This window comes from Vulpes vulpes, chromosome 8 (assembly GCF_048418805.1).
Source record: "Vulpes vulpes isolate BD-2025 chromosome 8, VulVul3, whole genome shotgun sequence".
Classification (NCBI taxonomy): domain Eukaryota; kingdom Metazoa; phylum Chordata; class Mammalia; order Carnivora; family Canidae; genus Vulpes; species Vulpes vulpes.
Genome location: NC_132787.1, coordinates 18,557,975 through 18,579,206, shown reverse-complemented (window position 1 = coordinate 18,579,206; position 21,232 = coordinate 18,557,975). Strand labels below are relative to the sequence as shown.

The following is a 21,232-nucleotide window of genomic DNA, read 5'->3' as shown; positions in this document are numbered from 1 at the left end:
ACAAATTGTTTCTTCTGCAACACTGCAATAGCACTGAGAAAAATAGCCATTTAAATACTTGGTTTATATCTGTCCTTTAGCTAAGACTTGCTTTATATTCCAGACAAGTATTTAAACCCTCTGCTCTCTCCACCTATAAAATGGTGCTAATATAATATGAAGTGTATGTGTATGAATTTAGTACATTATGTATGCATATGTGTATGCATATTTATAAATGACTACATATCAGGATGACACTCATAAAAAAGGCTGTGTTGAGCCCTTTGTTAGTAGTTATAATTATAATGTGGTGACTTATGAGATCAGTTTTGTGCCTAGATGTATATAACAAGCCAAAACTCTAACTTTTATGTAAAGGAGGAAAGAGTGTGAGCTGCATTCTATTTCCATTTTGCCAATGAATTATTCAATTTCTTAAAATAATTGAGTCGATCCCTTGTGCTAGGTTTTCTATATATTAAATGAAGAAAATTCTTCTCCTTGACCTCCTTGATATTAAAGAGCTGATGGGATATATTCGTAAAGCACTATATGAAATAGAGGAAAATTAACTTTGACAGCATCTCAATAAAGACATGAATCCTGGGTAGCCCTGGTGGCTCAGTTTAGTGCCACCTTTAGCCCAGGGTGTGGTCCTGGGGACCCAGGATCGAGTCCCACGTCAGGCTCCCTGCATGGAGCCTGCTTATCCTCTGCCTGTGTCTCTGCTTCTCTCTCTCTCTCTCTCTCTCATGGATAAATAAAAAAAATCTTAAAAAAAAAGACATGAATCCTCTATATAAAAGTCAATGTTTCAGATTCTTTTTTAAATAAGTAGTTTTTCACAAGAAATGTTGTGAATAGCTTGAATTTTCTACTTGACATGCTTTGGCTGTCTTACTTGCCTTATTATCAAATTAATTTAATTATAGTCCACTTAATGAGGAAATATTTTGTGTTTTTTTAAAATGAAACATAAATAAATCTTCAGTTTTCCATATAAATGGCAATCAGAAATTCTAAAACAAAACATAAAAACAGATGTCCCAAAGGTGGCATTATTTTAGTGGCATGAAATGAAACCACATTAATCAACTAAGAGTATAGCCCATACATGGTAATGAGCACTAACTTAAGGGGTTTCCATTTTGTCTTTGTCAGAAGAGCTAGTTAACTTTACTGGAGAAAGATGCCAGCATGATATATATTTTTTTAATCTAGTGGAGAATTCAAAATTTGTGTTGGGATATGATGTTCTCTATAAATCACTCAAAGGACATAGAGATGAAGAGTGACTCATATATAGCTCTTTGGTAGCCCAGTACTACAACATATTGCTTCAGTGGTTGCCTGTTTTGGAATAGTGTGGGACTGCCTAGCCCAAACTATTTAACATTGTGCTCATGACCATGTTATTCTTAGGTAAATCCAATTTAAATATTCTATTATTTTGTGTAAGTATATTCTTAATTTATGAACCAGAACGCAGATCAGACATATATTTCTCTTGATATATTGAATATTTTTTCCATATTATTCATCATGCGTAAAAATAACCTCATAGTATTTCATGACATGACTCAGCTAAGCCCCTTTACTTTCCTGTTGTCATACATTTGTTTCAGCGGATCTCCTATTAGAAGCAATGCAATGATGAACAAGGACAAAATTCTATTAGAGAAAATAGAAAATTATAGAGACTGAGACCAGTCTTGCCAGATCTTGGGAAGTAGAAAAGGATAAAAAGCCTGAGTGATACTGGGGGAAGCCTGAGAGGTATGATAATGAAAACAAAGTGGGCACTAGGAATGGAGGGAAGAGGTCAAGATTATAATTTACTGGCCAATATAGCCTTTCCCAAATCATCCTTCTACTTGTTGGGAAGGTGCCCTTGGCTCTAGCAGAACTCTGAGGACCTATCAACAAGACTTCACTTGACCTGAGGAGAAAATATATTTTAACTACATATCTGTGGTTGACATGTGCACTGTTTATATTAGCAATATCTGGCTAACCACTTTTTGAAAATAGTAGCTAGAAATTCCCAGAGGATGTTTAGAAATATTTTATTCTATTTCTTGAGTATATATTCAAGATACAATAAAAATAAATGAATCTGAACCTGAAACAATAGAAGACAAATACTTAAAAATCTGGCTGCTACTTCTACCTCTGCCCTAAAAACAAAACAAATGTGTTCTCTCGAGGAAAAAAAAAATGATTGCTAAATCTGGTGACCCATTTCTAGTCTTTATTTTTGCTGACCTGCCTTTTTCATTTATCGCTATCCTTGATGGTTCCTCTTCATGATCATGACCTGTACTGTTAGTTTCTAGTTTACTTCTCTCACTGCTCTTTCTCTGACCCATTTTTCATCTTTATAGTCAGGGTTACTCAGGATACTATCTCCTCTTGTATCTTCTTTTGCTGTCATTTAGCAAAGTTACCAATTTAAACTCTATTCCCAATGCAGATAACCCCCAAATTTGTGTCCAACCTTCACCTATTTCCAGATCATCAAGAAAGGAACTCAAGTTAAAAAAAAAATAGACACCTAGAAAATTGCTATAAAACAAAGATAAAGAGAAAAAAGTATTAAAAGTAGCTGGAAGTGGGGAAGTTACATTCAGGAAAAACAGAGTAAGAACAAGGACTGAATTTTCTACAATGGAAGTCATAAAATAATGGAATGATATCTTTGAAATGTTGAAAATAAAAACCTGCCAACTTAAAATTCTGTATCCAAGGTAGGTAATATTTTTACCTCCCTCGTAAGGCTTGTATGAGAATTACATGGATTAATGTGATAAGTCACTTAGAACAGTGTCTGTCCCAAAATAAACTCTAAAGAAGTGTTTGTGACATAAAGTAAAAACTCCGTGGGTAATTGGGATTGCAAATTGCTGCAATCTTTCTTGGGAAAAAATTGCTAGGAAAAAAATGGGATGTCAAACAGTCTAACCTAGGTGGTATTTATTTTCTTCTCCATACTTTTCTCCAATCATGAATTACTAATATTATGAAACAGGACAATGCTGATGGAAGGTTTGCTTCATGAGAACAGGGCCTTTGTGTAGTTCACTGCATCCTTCAGCACCTAGAACAGTACCTATTCAATAAATCAGCTCACACCATGGATATGAGAAAATCCTTTCTTGATCATAATTTGCAATATTATGTTGCAACTGAGTAGAAAGAAAAAAAGGATGAGCCATAAAGTCTAGACCAATTTAAATCCTTAAAAAAGATTTGCATAATAGAAGTAATTCTGCAAATGCTTATATCTAAAGATAGTGCATATACCATGTCTTTCATTTTCAAAAGACTTCAGAGAGGAAGGCAAATGCATCATTTGGTACCCTTTTCTCTAATAGCTTTAGTGTTTTTTATAATTTAGACACAGAAAACTTTTTTTTTTCTTCTGGGGGGCATGAAGAATTGCATGAAATAAAGAAGTATTCTAGCCAGATTTAGAAACCTAAAAAGTCTGAAATGTTTAGGACCAAGTCTTTTATTATGGTGCTTACTCATTACAAATCAAGAGTGTTAGGGCTAGCGGGGTACTTAGGAATCACCATCCCTGTGCATTACACAGGAGGAAACTGAGCTCAGTGAGGTTACAGTGCTAATTAGAAACAGAGCAGGGCTAGAACCTAGGCTTTTAGTTGACGTTCAAGGTGAATTCTTAATGGACTCTGGCCTTGGCAGTTTTCCCTTAAATATCTCACTCGCTTTCTCCATGCAGACCCTTTCTCTATTAGCTCGTTATTGCTAATGGATGTCAGATACGGAGTTAGATCAAGAGCAGTACCAAACCTTTTCCTGGGAATACAGTGGAAAGTTGAGACTCGTCTCATGAAGTGAAAGAAATAGGAATCCTATGGGTATATTTTTTTGAATATTAGGGAAAGATTTTTAATTTACAATAAAGGTAGAGTTTAGTCTCATAAATGAGTTGCTATATTTCTTTATTCATCTAATAGATGGTTTTGGTAAAAGTATGGAAAAACCTAAAATTTAAACTTAAAATCAGACTTTTACTGTATATAAGTACTTCCTTCCGGAAAATGGTAATTTACTTACTAAAAAAGTAAAAAATAATTTATGGTGACTACTCTAAGTATGCATTTTTTTTCTCTGCTCATCAATATTTCCTCTCACTTTTTTTTTTTTCCTTCTCACTTCTTTCGGATCTTCTAATTACGATTACTGGAGACTAATATATTTTGAAAATCAAGTGACTCTTTTCACATAAAAAAATACAAACATCTTAACTACTTTTGAATTCCTCCATCTCTTCAAAATATGTTCCAGTTGACCCCAAATTTAATCATTTTAAATACCCCATCTATTAAATTTATTTTTTGTCTTTCCAAAGTATCCAATTATTTCTGACACTTTATTTCTTGACAAATGGTCTAACTCGCAGCCAGTTTTCTCCTCTATTTAATCTGCAGTCAGGCATGATGCTATGTGCCTAAAAATGTTATATCCTTAGGACCACCAGAGTTAGAAAATGAGTTTGTTGGGGGTTAACGTGAATAATGGTCTTTTACTTTAAATGAGAAAAATATCTATAGATGATGCCTGGGAACTAATTTATGTTATCTATGCATGCTTTTATGATCTGCCTCTCTTTTCCTTCATCACAATATTGTCAGAAGAAAGTCTCCAAGTATCACAAACTCTTCCACTGTATTTGAACTTTTTCCTCATTGAGTATATGTAGAGAATTAATCATATCTCAATGATAGTGATATTTCCTTATTTCCATTGTTAAAGAGAAATTATCCTGATGCTTGTTGAAAATGACAAGGAAGATTTTATTCAAGACTATTGCTGTAGGAGCCAAGACTATATCAGCTGGGGAGGGAGATTGAACTCAACTCTGAAGAACAAATAGGGGTGAGTGGGCGTTTCTAACTGGTAGACAGCATGAGGAAGAGGATGGCAAATTAATGAGGAACTTGCTTAGATGTTAAGGTGGGGGTGAGCTAGAAATCAAACTCGGTTAGAAATCAAAGGTGGAGAAAGAAGAGCTTGATTGGATCAAGAGTAGGGAGGATTCTTAATAAACTGGCCTGGGAGAGTCTTCTACTGAAACTGGGTTCAGTAGGTCAAGTTCAAGACCTGGATGAGAAGAGGGCTCACAGGAGCCCGATTAAAGTTTGGTTAAGGGGATCCCTGGGTGGCTCAGCAGTTTGGCGCCTGCTTTTGGCCCAGGGCCTGATCCTGGAGTCCTGGGATCGTGTCCTGCGTCGGGCTCCCGGCATGGAGCCTGCTTCTCCCTCCTCCTGTGTCTCTGCCTCTCTCTCTCTATGTCTATCATAAAATAAATAAATAAATCTTTAAAAAAAAAATTTTTTTTAAGTTTGGTTAAGTAGGAATTTTTTTGTTACCGTAACATTTCTGAGTTTGGATTTACCCACTAATAAGGACTAATTTAGAATGCCTACTAATTATTTTGTAGCTCTGGAAAATAAGCTCCATTATTATTAATACTGCTAATATAAATGAGTGACACCAACTGTCCTTATCAGAACAAAATCTTTTAGTAGGTCTGTACACACACTGACAGTTTGTTGCAAATGAAATCTAGGAAATCTGATCAACCTTAGAGGATAATGAGAATGTTTGTAATATTTGTAATATTTCCATTGTTCTGACTATTTGCCAGGCTCTGTCCTGAATCATTTTCATAAATTAATTTTTTTAATTCTTGCTATAATCTTCTCAGGGAGGTACTATTATTAACATTATCCCAGGATCACAGACAGGGAAACTGAACCACATAGCAGTTACAAAACCCAACCAGAGTTACTTAATTGAAATACATGAGGGTTGTGATTGGAATCTAAGCAATATGACCTAGAGATGGTGGTCTTAACCACTGTGCATTCCCACTTCTATAAAACCCCTTACTCCTCATATCCCCAAGCAAACACATAGAACTGAGAGATAGGTAAAGGGGAAATCTATAGCTTTTGGTACATTCTTCGTATTCAGTACTTTTTGCCTCCACCACCTACTATAGTTCTTAATACATAACGAGTCATCAGTAATACTTATTGTGGGATAAATGAATGATCGAATGAGTTATAAGATGATGTTCAGTTTCTGATTGTTATGGAGATAACTGAGTTGGGTTTCTCAAACTCTGGCTTGCAAGGGCTGCAATAGCAACATTTTACGACAGAAGGCATTATCTGCATTTCATAACAGGTGATTGCAGGTGTCCGTGTCCGTGGAAGCCCAGCCCACAAAACCTTCCAGTGTCAGCTTGGGGTGAGCTGGACCTCAGGCACATGGATATAATAGTGCAATGAGCCTTTCTTCCAGAGGTACTAAAGCTCCCTTGAATGAAAGGCTGCTGGTCATGAGATGCTTTGGGAGCCCGTTCCATTGTTTTTTAAACCTAGTTTAAATTTTTCTGCCACATTTCCTGCTCAGTTCTTATTCATACCTCCTTCTGATCCTAGGAAAACTGGAAGTGGGAGAAACACGACGAGAAGGTAAGAGAAAAACAAGCAATGAATGAAGTCCCAGATGTTGCTAAAGCTAATAGGAGGAGTGACAAGCTAAATGAGTCTTGGGGCGAGAGACCTCATTTTCACTTTTGCTTGGTTTCGACCATAGCTCACCAGAACTCACTTATCCTAAGAAATCAATGACTAATTTCCTGTGAAGTAGAATCAATGAATCTGCAATGTTCTACATTGGTTAAAAATGATTGCTTGGTTTACTTTGGGCTGTGAAGTATAAGCCAAATGATTGTTGCGAGTTATTGAGTTGTTTGAATGAAGAAAAAAATGTTTTCTACTGTAACACCATGACATGAAATGCTGGACTTTCTCTGGGACCAGGGGAAGGGGTCGTGGGGGTGGGGAAGGGGTGGAGAAGGTTGTCACCTGTCTCTGAAACTCAGTTCTGCCCTGAGTATGTGTATTACCAACTGTCACTTTGGAACATCTGGTGCAGATTTAAAGGCTAAGGGTTTTCATATGGGATTCAAACATAGGTTATAGTAGAAAGAACTCGAGAGCTCCAGGGAAGAATATGATATTTCAATTGTATTTGATCACTTTATTAAAATTGCCTAGAAAAATCAATTAAAAAACAGAACTTAATTTTCATACTCAGAGCAGAGGTTATTCATTCTAGCTCACACCTAACAATAGATGTGTGCGTGTGTGCGTGTGTGTGCGTGTGTGTGCTTAAATAATCAACCCCAAAGTGCAGAAGGCTGCCTGTTCCATTCTGGTTGGGTATGGGGGAATTGGAATAGGGCCTTCATTCCATGAATACTTCACCTCCTGTTTTGTTTCATGGCCTTTCCATGGAACATATTCAAACCATATATGTGCCAAACTAATAAGAATTAGACTGAAACAGTGTTTTTAAAAGTCATTAATAGAATTTTGAAATTGCAAAGTGGAATTAATGCCATTGAATGAAAGCTGTGTGGTTTATATAAATTAACAGAAGGGTCACCAAGTGAGTACTTGATGGCTTCATATTCTTTTTTTGAGCAAAGGGATATAAAAATAATGTAAATTACCAAGTAATTAGTTAACTTTGTAAATGAAAAACTTTGGGGCAAGTTACCTTCTTTGAGCCTTGGCTCTCTCATCTGTAATAATCATGCCTGCCTCATAGAATTATATTAGGGTTAAATGGGATACTGCATATAAGGCCCTTAGCAGAAGGCTCGGTATGAGCAATCTTAGCTACTGATGTTTTTGCTATTATTGTGGATCAAAGTTTATGGTTATAGGATAGCTCTAGAAACATTATGCTCTAAATGATTAGCATATATTTTTCCCAGTGGTAAAATTGAATGGAGGGGCTCTTGGAATGCTCTAGAATAATAATTTCAGTGGCAGGGTGGGTTGTATCTCAAGGAAGGATCAGAACTTATGTAGGTCTCTGGCCTTTCCAGCTACTCGATAAGACCATGGGACAAATGTTGATGTGGAAATTTGAAAATAAGCAACAAATGAGGGCAGTGATCTCCTTGGAGTAGAGCTGGCAGTTTTGCCCAACAGTTGTCAATTAGTACACCTTTGAGCACCTCAAGGCCTTACCTTGTTTCAAATCCAAAAATGATTGCAGCCTGACTGATTTCCAAACTAAATAACATGTGGAGGTGACGGTGCATGCTCTCTACCCTAAAAAATACGTAGCCAACGTTACCTTATTGGCTTCATGTAGAAGGAAACAGACTCTGGAGACAGAGTTCTCACATTCAAAATCCCACTCTTCCTCTTTCAACTATCAGACTTGTGCAAGTTACTTAAGCTTCGGGGCTGAGAGTTGTCATTGATTACCTCATGGACTTACAGTAATGATCCTATGAGAAAATAGTTATATGTCAACATGAGATATTTGTCTGCAACATAGTGCTGCATAAATATTAGTGATCATTTTATTTATTTTGTTGGATGATATTTGCACTGAGAAGTGTTAAAAGATAAACTGAGGCATATTAAATATGTTAAGGGTTGATCTGAGTGAAAATCAATTAGAATTGGGTGGTGCTAAGCCAGAAGCAAAGCAAAGATATTATTTGATTAGCTATAGCTTATATGGTTGCATCATTTATGAAAGCCAAGTTGGTTATTTGTGTTTGGTTGTCCTTAGGTTTCAATTTCTTAATGTTGAGGCATTACAGGCTAGGTTTGGTTTGCTCATGTAAGGTAGGAAGGCATTAAAGCCACTTCTGTCTAATGGCCTCCTTGTTTATTTTAACAGAAGTTGGATATCATTCTGGTTTTATTACTTAGCTTCCTCCATGAGTTAGGTTGACTCAGAGTAAAGAAATTGAGAGAAAGGAAAATTAGAGGTCTTGTTCCCCAAACCCATCAACAAGCCTCTATACTTGCTTCCTCTATTAACTTAATAGTACGGGATCTGAAAATTGCCTTAAGATTTAAATTATTACTCTTTTCACTTCTAACGGAAGGTTCGCAAAATACTGGGACAAGGTCTTTGTCACTAAAGTAACTGTAAGGAGTTAATTAGCAAAAGTTCATATGTAAATTCTGCTCTGGAAAAGCTTAAACTCTAAGTCCCTTTTCCAAACTGTTTTGGAAACACAAATCTATTTGGGATGGTAAGTTTCTTTTAAAATGAGATTCTAATCCATCCCAAATCATTTTGACGTAGTATTGTAGAGTAGGCCTATATCTTCTTCCCCTCTTCTCAGAGAGTTTGAATCTATAACTAATTTTCACACTGTTTTTCGTTCCACCTTGAAATCATTTTAGTTCTAGTCTCACCCTGATTTGGAGATAGTGTGTGGAGCCTCTGAATCCCACGAAACAGATATTTTGAGTAATGATGTAGGAGACTACTAAATTCTTTTAGAGCTAAATGGTACCATCTTTTGGGAAGATGGTGGAGATATCCTGGTAGAGCATCATCCAAAAGCATGATGAGGTGGTATATTAGAAAGAACATAGAACATAATTAATATCTTTATCTTACTTAGGCCTTTAAAAACTATGATTCGAAAATAAAATTCAAAGCAAATATCCCTTTCCTTCTTTATTTTTTTTTTAAAGATCTTATTTATTTATTCTTAGAGATGCAGGGATAGAGAGAGAGAGGCAGAGACACAAGCAGGCTCCATGCAGAGAGCCTGACGTGGGACTCGATCCAGGGTCTCCAAATCACTCCCTGGGCTGCAGGCGGCGCTAAACCGCTGCGCCACCAGGGCTGGCCCCTTTCCTTCTTTTAAAGGAGGTAATTTCTTCTATCTTGGTGAAGAAGGAGAGATCCCTTAGAGTATAGTAGTGTCCTGATTCCTGCAGGGCACCCTCTGTGCTGTAATTGTTATATTTCTGACTTCTGGTGTTTGTCAACAGATTTGGCTCCTTGGTTGCTACGAGCTAGAGAAATATTTTGTTCAAGGCATTTTGATTGGCAGCATTTAAAAGAACTTAGAAAATTTTGAGAAGGGAATTTAAATTAAAGAAAATAGAAACATCATAATGAAGCTATTGGAAATTAAACAATGTAATACAATCAGATATGGTTTATCCATTACCCCTGATACAGTGGTTTCATATTATCTCTTTAATTCCTGACAATTAATGCAAATTTCCCCCCTTTCATCTTTCATAGGGTTAAAAACAATGAATGGGCAGTCTTAAATTATGCATAAGAAGTAGGTTCCTTTTCTTTCACAATTTGCTTCTCTACTGAGCAGGTAATTGTGTATTTACAGAATTTGACCCAAGACTTTCCACCTCATCCTTTTTGCCATTTTGCCTTTTATATGGGGATATTATAACTGTCTCTAATCAGTTTTGTCTGGGCAGATTACTTTATTAAGCAATCAATTTTTCAAGAATGCTATGAAATAAGAAACTTCAGTGTCAGCCCAGGAAACATTTAAAAAATGCAGCATTCCCTTGACTGCAGGAAAAAAAAAATTTCCTAAGAATTTTTACGTTGCATTTTACTTTCCAGGGCAATTAACACCTGCCCCATTCTAGACTTCACACCAGAGCAGAATAATGGCCACAGACTGTGCATATTGCCTTCGTACTCTGGTAAAGTCAATCTAATTGACTTCCATTTTGTTTTCTTTTAAAGAGTGGGTTTTTTAAGTCATATAACCTTTACCAACCTATCTACCTTTTCCTTGGCAAAATATTCTAATAGTCCTACCTTTGATATAAATCTTTTTTGTTTCCAAAAGAAACAAAAAAAAATCACCAGGTTTTGTACTGTAAAATACTAGTTATATCTCTGTTTTCTCTTCTGAAAAATGGTACCTCCTCATAGAGTTACATTTACTTTAAAGTTTTAACTCTTAAGCAAGTTATTATTTTTAAGTATCATACTACCAAAAACACTTCATTTGAGAAACTTGCCATAAAATTGATTATTTCAGGGGTGACTCATTCCAATTTTTTTTCATCATATTCTCATAGAAAAATCTGAATCTTCCCTGAAGTGTGGATATCTGGACTGGCATCTGCAGCCACTTAGAGTAAAACTCATAAAAGAGTGTCTTTGTTTTAGGCAGAAGAAAAACAGAGACCAGAAACTCAGCAATGTTCTGTCTGTAGCTACTCAGTCTTGACATTCTTTGCACTGGTTGTTTTTAAAAGCATATCCACACGTGATCGAGTGTATTTCTAAAGACCATTTTCCCTGCTGAGTATGGCATGTGCAGTTTACCTGTTGTGTGATAATTCATATATTTGGAGTTGTAGTCCGTTTTTAATTCTTCTAATGACAGAGAAACAAAATAAAATAAAACCTGAGGGTCCTGCAAGATCTCCGCTATTTTTTAATAGGTCCCTATGAGAAACTCAAGTGTGAGGCTTGGAAATCTGATGTTTTTTTTTTTTAAAGATTTTGTTTGGGGGCACCTGGGTGGCTCAGTGGTTAAGTGTCTGCCTTTGGCTTTGGTCATGATCCCAGTGTCCTGGGATCAAGTCCCACATCAGGCTCCCTAGGGGGAGCCTACTTCTCTCTGCTTCTCATTTGGAGAATAGACAGTGGAGCAAAGGGCAGTGAGGGCAATGAGGGCAGCGGGAATCATTTAGAGGATGTTGCAATAATGATTTGGTCCAATTTGACACAAGCAATGATGGTGAGAGGTAGTCAGATCCTGGATATACCTTACAGGTAGAGCTGAGGGGGTTGGTGAGAGGTGGAGGTAGAACATGAGAAGAAGAGAGTCAGATGGCCTCAGTATCTCTACACTGAGCAGCAAAAAATCAGGGTTTTATTTACTAAGATGAGGAAGGTTACAAGTGGAGCAAGCTGGAGGAGCTGTTTTAGGAGCTTGTTTTGAGCATTTTAAGTTAGAGATGCCTCTTAGACATGTGACAAGCTTGACATGTCTGGTTAACAGTGTCTGAGCAAAGCAAGCACAGGAGAACATGTTGTCCAATGTGCTGGAGAGACAGGCTGGGGTTAAACCACATCAAACCTTGGAAATCACCTGGGACATTTCAGCCTTATCCTAGGAGCAAAAGGAAGACATAAGGCATTAAGGGGTATTTCAGGCTATTGGATTTTCATTTGAAATGAGAACTGGCTGCAGTGTTGCAAAAAGTTTGGAGTTGGGAATTGATGTGGATGAGAATGAATGCAGAAAACTTATTAGTAAACACAACAGTCTAGACAAGATGTGGTGGCTTAAGTCAGGTGGTCGAGGTAGGTGTGGAAAGACAGGCAATTAGATGAATTCAGGAGGTGACTGTCAGGAGGTGATGGGCAGATATGGAGCTGAGAGGGAAGGAAGTGCCAAAGGTGACTGTGGGCTTATAGGCTTGTATGAAAGAATGGACAGTGATTTCATTCAAGAATACAAGAAAACTTGGAATGAGAACTAGTTTTTTTAGGGAAAAGATCATAAGATGAAGGTGCCTTTATAATATACAAGTGGAAATGTCAGGTAAGCATTCACATACCATGGTCTGAAGCTCAGGGGTAAGGTCTAGACAGAAGAGAGTAATTTAAGAGACCTAATTCCAAAGCTTAAAGGAAAGATAGTTTTGGGGTACCTGGGTGGCTCAGTTAAGTGTCTGCCTTCAGCGCAAGTCATGATCCAAGGGTCCGGGAATTGAGCCCCATATGGGCTCCCTGCTCAGCGGGAAGTCTGCTTCTCCCTCTCCCTCTCCCTGCTGCTCTCCCTGCTTGCGTTCGCTCACTCGCGCCTTCTCTCTTTCTCTCTCTCTCTCTCTCTACTTGCCAAACAAATACAATCTCTTTTTTTAAAGAAGGAAGGGAAAAAAATAAAAAATAAATAAAAGAAGGAAGGATAAGCAAGAGCCTTGGGGTTGATCTAACTGTTTGCAGTTTAGGCTAAGATTTCTTTAAAGACTGTCTCTTACTTTCTCCTTGAACAGTAGAGCAAAGGACTCAGCCTGTGCATGTCCTCAAGCTTCCAGCACTCTCGACATCTGCACTGACCATGAAGCAGCTTCAGGCTGGTCCCATCCTTTCCACCCTGGCTAATACCAAATTGTAGACGTCTCTAGTCATCTGTCCTCTCCCACATTCTGGTATCTACATTCTTTTGTGCTTTCTTCCCTTCTCTTGGTTTTTTTCTTCTTACTACAGTCTTCCCTCCTACTCTTTCCATCATTTTCATGGAAGCTGTCTTCATCTTTTACTTTCTTGCTGTAACTGAAATTTGAATATCCCATTAAGAACAATCTCAATAGTTTATTTTCTTTCCTAAGATCAGGAGGGTGTTCAGCATCCTCTTACAGCCTAAGCATTGTATCTTCAGACATCTTTTTGTAGGCCATGCCATCCGATTATTGTTCCACCCAGTATCTCTGCCATCTGTCAACATCATGGTTATTTCTCCATACTTTATCATAGCTTTGGCATCAGACTCCCCATGTCCCTCTTCACTCCAGAATCTAGTACATCAATGTGGATGACCCAAAAAATATACTCATCCCCCGCAATGTTCCTTGACCTATTCATTTCCAATGTTCTTTGGGTTAACTCCTCATTGACAGCTATTCCCATGGCCACATCATGGACCTTGTCACTCACAGCTGCTTTAATTCTGGAATCCTGAGTTCTAGCATCGCTTTTGAGATCTTGAAAATAACGTGTCTTTGAAAAGTTGAAGCCTTCAGTGTTCTCATCACTACACCAATTCTTTGACCTCCATGAGTGCTCTACTCCCTTAAACACCACCCCCCTCCATTTTCTCCCAATCTGTCAGTCCTATTCTCTACCTTGGTTTTATTTTCACTCCTAAGTGGCCTAGACTCTACAATTTTTAATCATTCTCCTAAACTATTTTCTTAAATCATCCACTCCATTTTCTACCACCTTCCATACTTCACCTCCAGAATCCAAATCCTGGAAAGACTCCAGTGTCCAGCCTCACGGCACCAATTCGTGCACCACCAGCACAGCTGCAGAAAATTGCACGTGTGCAGACTGATGTCACTAACTGTCTCCAATTTAGGCGAGACCCTCAATCTTGCTCAGCAATACTTCTGCCTGCCATCTTCTTCTTACAGTGCTCTTCTTACAGTGCTCACAATGGCTCCTTCGCTCCTTCCCTGTCCTCCTCAAGCCCTCTACCCCATAATTTCCCATGCTGTTTTCAGCACTTGACTTCCTTTCCCATTTCTAAAGAAAATAGAAGCCTTAAGATAGGAACTCTGTCAATTTCCCCTCAAATGGATAAATTGCACAATTCATCATCTTCCTTCTTTTCCTCCTCACCTGCCACGTACCTGCATGAACTTAACGATATTTATACCAAATTAATATATGTCTCTCCTTTCAAGTTAATTTGTGAAGTCTATTTGGATTGCATTTGCATTTCTCTTCTCTTTTGGGGGCTTCTCTCTATCAATGTTTTATAGTATTTGGGCAGTAGGAAAGATATTCATAAAGAAGCTGGGTAAGATTAATAGACTAGAATGAAAATAAAAATATTGATTCAGGACGACAGAATAAACAGTAGTTGGAATTTTTTTAAGTGCAAGTTCAAAAATCTCATCATATTTGCACTGTGGTGCATGCTGGGAATGCAACATTAGCAGCTTTGTGTGTGGTGGAAATACCCCTTTGCGCACCTCTCCGTATTTTTCCACAAGTCATTCACCTGCAAATAGAAAATTACTGAGCCACTCCTATAGTAAGTCTTGAAGTAAAAAAAAAAAAAAAAAGTCTTGAAGTATGTGGTCAAATAAGAGGCACACTGTGCAGTCCAGGTGTGATAAATCTGTAGCCAATATACATTTATTAGTGATTGGTTTTCTCTTAGAATAAACCTAGAAGCCATACCAGAACCTGTCACCACACATTACATTTCCTGCTTCACTTGGCCCACGTACCAGTCAGTTCCACTGGCATTATTGGGCATCTACAATGCACAAAGCATTGTTTATATGAGGTGCTACACCCCGCTCTGAGAAAAAAAAAATGTGATAGGTGATGGGAGCAAATGAGACAAGAGTTCTATTTTTATCAAGAAATAAAGCGCTGCTAGTCAATACCATGTTCCTTTTCCAATAATTCTAGTGAATTCTAGGTTGAGTTAAAAAACAGGAAATCTTCTTTTGTGGACTCAATCAGACTATTGAGAGACATGGCTGGTAGAGCAGATGTGCTTTTTTTATTAAAGCCTTAAATGTTCAGAAAGAATTTCCCTTAACCTTTTGAAGTACTGAATTACACCCTGAACCAAAGAGAGGGAACCAGGACACAGCTAAGAAAAAAAAGGAGTGCTGGATGCTTTGGTAACTTTGTGCCTTAGTGTATGGTTTGGAGAACAACAAATCGAAAATGCCCGCGCTTTTGAAATAGGAGAAATGGAATCATAGAATATCAACCATGTTAAACTGCTGATACGTTGTCATCCCTTAACTAGTTTAGTTAAAGCTCATTAGGTTGATCATGATAAGAATATATTTCTAACCCTTACTAATTACTAGCCCAATCTAAAATATAAAGACACTTTTATTTCCTGTCTTGTTTTAATACATTTATGTAATAAGTTAAAGGACTTCTGTGCTCATGAACAGTACCAGCAATTCCTTTCCACTTGAAAATACCTAAAGAGTTCTAAACCCAAACTGAAATGTATCATTAAATCCACCTTGAGCTAAGAGTAAAAATGGTTGGAATAGGGCCTCACATAATAGTTTAGATCAGTGGTTCTTAAAGTGAGATTAGGTGGGATGTCTGGGTGGCTCTGTTGGTTAGGCATCTGACTCTTGATCTCAGCTCAGGTCATGATCTCAGGATTGTGAGTTCAAGCCCCACATTGGACTTCACACTAATCATGGAGCCTTACTTTAAAAAAAAAAAAAAGAATTTAAAAAAGCGGGGTCCACAGATCTGTGTAGTATCCAAGATACTTTCAGGAATCCACAGGATCAAAGCTACTTTCATAAAAATATTAAGATGTTACCTGCCCTTTTTACTCTGTTGATGTTTTCACTAAAGGTACAAAAGTGATGAGGGGTAAAATAGTACGATTCAAGGCAGTGACCCCCACCTGTACTAATAGTCATTGCATTCTTGCTCATCAGGTCCTCCACGCTTAAAAAAATCACCAGTTTCATTTCAGAATATCCTTGAACTCAGCAGTTCAATGTCCTTGAACTCAGCAGTTAAAATAATTGTATTTCAACTCTTGCTTACATATCTTTATTTATTTTTAAATTATTTATTTATTTATTCATGAGAGACACAGAGAGGGAGAGAGAGTTAGAGACATAGGCAAAGGGAGAAGCAGGCTCTATGCAGGGAGCCTGACATGGGACTCGATCCTGAGACTCCAGGATCACACCTCGGGCCAAAGGGAGGTGCTCAACTGCTGAGCCACACAGGCGTCCCTACATATCTTTAATATTTCACGTGATGACATGAAAAGTATGTATAAAGAACTTCTGCTGCCTACCAAAGAAGGCTGGGTGTCTCAAAGAAAAGCACCTGTGTGATTGGGTTGAGAACTGTACTAGCTGATTTTTTTCACAAAATGTCATTTTATCTGTAAGAAAGACTCCTGGACAAACTATAGTTTTTCAGATTTGGGTCTTTTGCAGACATTTCCTCAAAATAAACTAAGTGGACTGGTCACTTATGTAAATAACTGACAATATTTTTGACAATGACAGACTTTGAGCTTTCAAGTAAAGATTAGAGTTTTGGAAGACGTGTCAGTCGCCGTGAGCTTGACAGCTTCCCAAGACTTACAGGCTTTGCTGATGAGTTCGGTGATGATATTAACAAATATGATTTTTTATATATAACTTCATTATATAATGAAGTTTGTCAACATTTGGAACATCTGCAGAACTCAGTGAATCATTAATTTCCAAGCAACCAATGAATGATATTATAAAATTATGCATGTAAGTAAATGATCCATCTAAATAGTGAGATAGACCAATGGGTCTTAAAGTAACAGTCTGGAATGCTCATAGAGTTTTAAATTCCACATCGTACTACTAAACTTTAAGAAACTACAGTTTGCCAAATTTGGGGTATAATATAAAGAAAATCCACAATTATTTGGAAAGGATTTTAAAGTACTCTTCCCTTTTCCAACTATATATATCTGTGTAAGGCCAGATTTTCTTTATAGATTCGACCAAAACAATAGCAACAGATGGATACAGAGAGAGATATGAAAATCTAGTTGCTAAGGCATATATTAAAGAGGTTTGCAAAAATGTAAAACAGTGCCAATCCTTTCAATGTATACTTTCTCATTATGGAAAATGGAATCACTTTTCAAAAAATACATTATTTCTGTTAGCATTTACGAGGTTGTTGCCATTGTTTTAAATGATAAGTAAATATTTTTTAATGTTTCATATTCATATATGCTAAATATTGGTGGATATAACCACTTACAAGGTCTTTGGCATACTCAGTCATGTTTAGGAGTATAAAGAGATCCTGAAAAAAAAAAAAAGAGAGATTCTGAGACAAAAAAAGTTTGATAAAGCTGGTTTAGCTGGTCATCGTGAGTGAAGGACTGTTTGACTCATGCTAAACTGCAGGCACAGAGAAGACAGTATGTTTTGTGACATTTAATCCCAAGAGAAATATAAGTGGTTTTGTCATTTATTGATTAAAATATGCTTCGCAGACATCAGCCAAGGAATTTTTAAAGAGATCCAGCATTTTAACAATCAGAATTCTTTGACTGAAAGCAACAGAAACCAACAAGGGCAACTGGATTAGTCCTCCATTGTGTAACAAATTACCCACAATTTACCGATTTAAAACAAGACCTAATTATTATCTCACAATTTCCATGCAGTTTTAGAATTCAAGGAAGCTTGTCTCTTCAAAGCAAAAAGATAGTCACTCTTATCAAGGGATCACTGATCAGAAAGTCCACCAGGGATGATCTCTCTTTTCAGTGGATTAGCACCTTAATTACATCTATAAAATCTTTTCACCTTTGCCATGTGAAGTAACATAATCGTGAGAGTGAAAAGAGAGTGAAAGCCCATCATCTTTGCTGAATTCTATTGATTAGAAGCAGATTACAAATCCTGCCCATTCCCAAGGGGAGAGGAGTATATGGTATGCAGGAGGTGGTCATAGAGGTGGGGGGTGCCGTCTTAGAATTCTGCTTACCATAGAAATATAAACAAATAAGAGTATTATTGGAAGTAAATGAAGTAGCCACATAATCAAAGAAGTGGCTGAAAAACCAGCCTTAGAAAGGGCAAGAAGCCCTTTTGCATTTCCTAAGAGCTATCAGAGACTTGCCCTTGGTATCAAGAAGACAAGCATTAATTGACTAGATAGTGTACTCAGCATGCCACCACTAGATGAATCAACTCCATATTTATTTATATTTTTATTTTTAGGGTAGCCTGGGTGGCTCAGCAGTTTAGCACTGCCTTCGGCCCAGGGTGTGATCCTGGAGTCCCAGGATGAGTCCCACATCAGGCTCCCTGCATGGAGCCTGCCTCTCCCTCTGCCTGTGTCTCTGCCTCTCTCTCTCTCTCTATCTCTGTGTGTCTCTATGAATAAAAAAGAAAAAAAAAAAAAAAAGAAAGAAATATATTTTTATTTTTATGTTTATATATTTTATATGTATCTATTTTATATATCAATTTTATATATCAATACATACATATATATTTTTTAAGATTTTATTTATTTATTCATGAGAGACATAGGCAGAGAGAGAAGCAGGGAGCCCAACGTGGGACTCCATCCCAGGACCCCGGGATCACGCCCTGACCCAAAGGCAGGCACTCAACCACTGAGCCACCAGGTGCCCCAGGAATTTTTGTTTTTTGATTTCACTTAATTGTTCTTGCTTCATCATGCACAGCACAGATTTTTTGGTTCACGTTCCTTCTCCCACCATCATATTCAGGCCTTCTCTCTGCCCTCTAGAATTCTTCCTCTCGGGATCCCTGGGTGGCGCAGCGGTTCGGCACCTGCCTTTGGCTCAGGGCGCGATCCTGGAAACCCGGGATCGAATCCCACGTCGGGCTCCTGGTGCACGGAGCCTGCTTCTCCCTCTGCCTGTGTCTCTGCCTCTCTCTCTCTCCCCCTCTCTGTGACTATCGTAAATAAAAAAAAAAAAAAAAAAATTTAGAATTCTTCCTCTTCCTCCTCCTTTCTTCTCCCTTCCTCCTCCTCCTCCTCCTCTCTCTGTCTTTCATAGAGTGGGTGAGAGGTGATGGTTGTCATGACTAAACTTGCCCATACTTTCCTGGAAGAAAAAAAAAAAATGTGATCTTCCTAGGAAGTATTCCTGCCTTTCTCTTTCCTCTGAATTACAGCTCTCTAGGTGTAATTTATTGGCATTATTTTTTTTCTCTTTGTAAGCTTTTATTGAGAAGAGACTATATCTGTTAAAAAGGCAAAAAGGCTTCTAAGAACATCTAGGCCAACACCAATTCCAGGTATGTTTTTTTTAAGATTTTATTTATTTATTCATGAGAGACACAGAGAGAGAGGCAGAGACGCAGGCAGAGGGAGAAGCAGGCTCCCTGTGGGGAACCTGATGCGGGACTTGATCCCAGGACCCCAGGATCACGACCTGAGCCTAAGGCAGATACTCAACCGCTGAACCACCCAGGCGTCCCCAGTTATGGTTTTTTGATGAGCCTATATAGTTGGAAAGGGTCACTGCATTATGTCATTATTCACAGATAAACATGACTTTCTCTAAAGTGCTAGGGACTTCATTGATTATTTAAAAGCTAGTTCTGAAAATGCCATTTTGAATTTGTACTAAAGGAAGATGAAGTTTTGTATGTATTACATTTATAAAGTGTATGTATGTGTACACATATGTGTGATGTTTACGTATGTGTGTAAACATTGGCTAAAATGCATCTCCCCACTTCTCTTTTTTTCTTCCTCTAGTCTTCCTGTGACTTTTAACCTTTTTTGACAGAAATCTAAAAATACATACTCAAGAACCTGATGGAGAAATTTCTGTAAATTTTATGTTTATTTTACCTAGGTAATCTGCACAATTATGGTTCTTATTTGTAGGTATATACTACTCAGTTTTTTTTTTCCTTCTCTTCAGAGAAAAAGAAAAAAAAAAAAAAAACTTGTTCTCCCCCTCCCTCCTCTTGCCTCTCCAGCTCAATCTCCTTATTTTTTTATTTTCATATTTCATGTTTTAGCAGCCTTCACTGCAACCTGATAATATTCCCAGTATTTCCTTTAATGGTATATTCTGAGTCACTTAAAAAAAAATGGTATGAATTATAAAAGCATTTCTTTCCTTCCTGTGTCAATATTTGAAATGAAAAGCAAAGAGTCTTCTTTTTCTTGTTGCAAATTCCAGCAGCAGGGCTTGTGTGGCATGCTGTCTGTCCTTCCTGCTTTTCATTCCTGCCAAGGTCCCTTAGCCGCCCCAGGGAGTGGTTGATTCCTGAGCGAACAGTGGATGGGTGTGACAGATGCCCCCAGGCGTATGTCCGGAGTGGGGAGGAAACTCCCCTTCCTCTCCAGTCTACAGAGAATCGCTTCAGTCGGTGTCCTCGGTGACAGCAGAACATGGCCAATGTCGAGGGCAGCCTCTGTTTCTGTTCTTGGACTGCAAGTCCGAATGCTCAGCATGGACTTGCCTCTGGATAGCTTTGGGCCTCCGATGCAATGCAGAACATTTCATGTTGCACAAAAGGATTCACGCAGATTTTGACACAAAACTTGAAGATTCCTGTGCACTGGAGAGGAGAGTCTGTGTGAGTTTGAGACATTAACCTTGGCACCTTTACTCCATTAGAGCTAGGTAGCTTAAAATGACAAAAAGTAGTGAGTAAAATAAAAGCTTCTTTTCCTTAAAATTGTATTATCGTCAATCAACTGTCCTTCCTGCCCTCTGAACACCATTATACTAGTAAGCTTACCCAGTACTCTAAATTAGCGACTATACACCTGCTAAAATAATGCATTCTAGAGCTAGCATGTTATTTTTATTTTTTTTAAGATTTTATTTATTTATTCATGAAAGACGCACAGAGGGAGGGAGAGACATAGGCAAAGGAAGAAGCAGGCTCTCTGCAGGGAACCCAATGTGGGACTCGATCCCAGGACCCCAGGATCACACCCTGAGCCAAAGGCAGATGCTCAACTGCTGAGCCACCCAGGTGTCCTCGAATGTTATTTTTAAATGCTTCTAAAGTTAAACAGAAGCTCACCTTCAGGAATTGCCTTAATTCAGTAAGATGTGCAGAGGTGGGCAGCTACGTGGTCCCATGGATCAGTGACAACACAAGAGTCACAAGACTTTTTCTCCACGAAC

At 37.9% G+C, this 21,232-nt stretch overlaps 1 protein-coding gene across 3 annotated transcripts in view; it reads left to right on the top strand.

Annotated features, from left to right (window-relative positions):
- The window catches only part of FAR2 (fatty acyl-CoA reductase 2), a 131,957-nt gene that overhangs the window by 47,295 nt on the left and 63,430 nt on the right, over positions 1 to 21,232 (top strand). The window contains exon 2 of one of the 3 annotated variants that reach the window (XM_072765657.1): positions 6,462 to 6,494. The exons of the other annotated variants lie outside the window; for them this stretch is intronic. The gene's annotated coding sequence lies outside the window, so the exon portion shown is untranslated. The remainder of the gene's footprint in view (positions 1 to 6,461; positions 6,495 to 21,232) is intronic. 3 annotated transcript variants of the gene reach the window in all.